The 2559-nt window shown below is 46.6% G+C and overlaps 1 pseudogene; it reads right to left on the bottom strand.

The window, feature by feature from the left end:
• Positions 1–492: 492 nt before the first annotated feature.
• On the bottom strand, positions 493–1908 carry LOC139005603 (keratin, type I cytoskeletal 18 pseudogene; annotated as a pseudogene).
• Positions 1909–2559: the final 651 nt, after the last annotated feature.

Genomic DNA, 2559 nt, shown 5'->3' with positions numbered 1-2559 from the left:
TCCCAAGGCAAGGCGCATTTCATCCATTACACTTTGTTTTTTGGTGACTTGAAAGTTAGTGACTGGGTAATGTTTTCATCCTTGCATCAAAGCATTTTGACCCTTGGTAGCTTTAATATCCAGACTCCACACACACCTGAACACACCACAGCCTTTCCTCTTTGCCTGCCATTAATTTAATAAAAATATATGAAGGGTAGGTAGCCCCACAGGAGTGGCTCAGTTGGTTGAGTGTAATCCTGAGCACCAAAAGGTTGCCAGTTCATTGCCCATCAAGGCACATACCTGGGTGGTGGGTTTGATCCCCAGTCGGGGGGAACTTAGGGAAAGCAACTGATCAATGGTTCTTTCTCACATCAATGTTCCCCTCTCTCTCTCTCTCTCTCTCTCTCTCTCTCTCTCTCACACACACACACACACACACACACACACACACACACATGCTGAGAGAGAAAAAGAGAGAGGAGAGGGGAGGGGAGGAGAGGGGAGAAGGAGAAATCTTATGCTATAATGTGCTAAGTATTGGGCTGGATGACCAAAGCTGCTCAAATTGTGTGTGTGTGTGTGTGTGTGTGTGTGTGTGTGTGTGTAAGGTTAATACCATAAAAGTCTAACTTCTTTTTTAATGCTCAATGATCTCTGAACTTCTTTTTGGCCTCCTGCCAAGGGGTGCCACACTTCTGCTGCCTTTATCACCTCAGGACTTTGGTGTCCACAATCTTGCGGGTGGTGGTCTTTTGGATGGGTTGCATGCAGTGCTGCTGTCCAGGGCGTCATTATGATTGAAGTTCACACTTCCTTCTTGCAGGCAGCAGTAGGTGGCACTCTCAGCCTCCGGTGTGACCTTGATGTTCATCAGGGCCTCCTACTCCTGGGCCAGCTCTGACTCCAGGTGCATTAGGATCCCGTTGAGCTGCTCTATCTGCAAGGCATAGCGGGTCTCTACCTCCCACAGGCTGTTTTCCAAGCTGGCCTTCAGATTTCTCATTGAGTTCAGGTCAATCTCCAAGGACTGGACTGTATGTCTCAGGTCCATATTATCTCAGCAGCTCCTATCTCAGCAGTCTGTGAGGTAACCACTGTGGTGCTCTCCTCAATCTGTTGGGACCAGTACTTGTCTAGCTCCTCTCGGCTCTTCCAAGCCAGCTCATCATATTGGGCCTGGATGACCACCATGTTCTTGCTGAGGTCCTGAGATTTGAGGGCAGCCAACTCCACAGTCAACCCAGAGTTGGCAATCTGGTTTTGTAGACCATTTACTTCCTCCTCGTGGGTCTTCATGAAGATCAGCTCCTCCTTGAGAGCCTTGATCTCTGTCTGAAGCTGCAGCCGAGTGATATTGATGTCATCAGTGACCTTTCGGAGCCCATTGATGTCACTCTCCACAGATTGGTGCATGGCTAATTCTGTCTCATACTTGACCCTGAAGTCATCAGCAGCAAGGCAGGCCTTGTCAGTCTGTAGAACGATGCAGGCATTGTCCACAGAACTTGCAAAGATCTGAGCCTTTGATGGTCATGAAATAATGCCCCCAGTCTCTAACCTGGGGTCCCTTCTTGTTCAGGTGTTCCCGAATTTTGATCTCCAGTTTCCGATTATCAGCCTCCAGGCTTCTCACCCTCTCTAGAAAGGAGGCCAGGCAGTCATTCAGGCATTGTATAGTCTCCTTCTAGCTCTGAATGTCCCCTATATCCGACAGACCCCCAGCCATCCCCACAGCCAGGCCCCTGTATCCCCAACCACTCCGCACATTGGTGGAGTGGGACACAGAGATCTGGGAGCCCAAGCCCCAGGTATCTGCATAGATGCTGGCCACGCTGCTGGCTGGCCTGGCCCAGTAGCTAAGTGACTGCAGGAGCCCAAAGTCTAATAGTTTGAGGAGAAACTGGAGCAGATACTGAAGCTCATGTTCAGAGAGGAAGGCAAGAAGCCGAGACTCAAGTTCAAGCGGCAAAGTCTAACTTTCTAAGTTAACAGCTGAGTTGGATAGGGAAGCTGTCCTTGCTGAAATGATAGCAGTCACAATAGGCCAATGTATCAATCCTTACCTATAATTAATAAGGCCTTTCTAGAGACAATGTCTTACTCTCAAAGAGTAACTCTAATCACTTATTTTTATAGACAACAGAACTTTTCTCCCTCAAATCATCCTCAACTTACCCTTGTAAGAGGCACCACTCTGCCCACCTACTTCTTATCTGAGCTATGTTGTTTGTTTGTTTGCTTGTTTGTTTGTTTAAGATGAAATGGTATCAGAGTTCTTTATGACAATGGAAAGAAGAGAATAAAGATCACTGCTGGGACTGCAAAAAGAAATAGAAAGGGGAAGGAAGACATAAGGGAAACCTCTAAGAGGGATTCCAGATTTCTGAGCACAGAGAGTTCATTAAGCTTCCCTCTAAGTTCAGTGGCATCTCAATTCTAGTTAGTACAGATGATGAAGTTTGGATTAATTTATTTAAAAACAGTGAGGTACTTCAAAGTCCCTTTAAGGACAAACCAATAAGTAAATACTTTTTGATATTTGACATATCCTTTGCAGCTCCATAATTTCTGACT

The sequence above is a fragment of the Myotis yumanensis genome, unplaced genomic scaffold (assembly GCF_028538775.1).
Source record: "Myotis yumanensis isolate MYYU_CA2020_CCGP unplaced genomic scaffold, mMyoYum1.0.hap1 SCAF_3, whole genome shotgun sequence".
Taxonomy (NCBI): Eukaryota; Metazoa; Chordata; class Mammalia; order Chiroptera; family Vespertilionidae; genus Myotis; species Myotis yumanensis.
The sequence above is the reverse complement of the archived record's forward strand: the minus strand, read 5'-3'. Positions and strand labels throughout refer to the sequence as shown.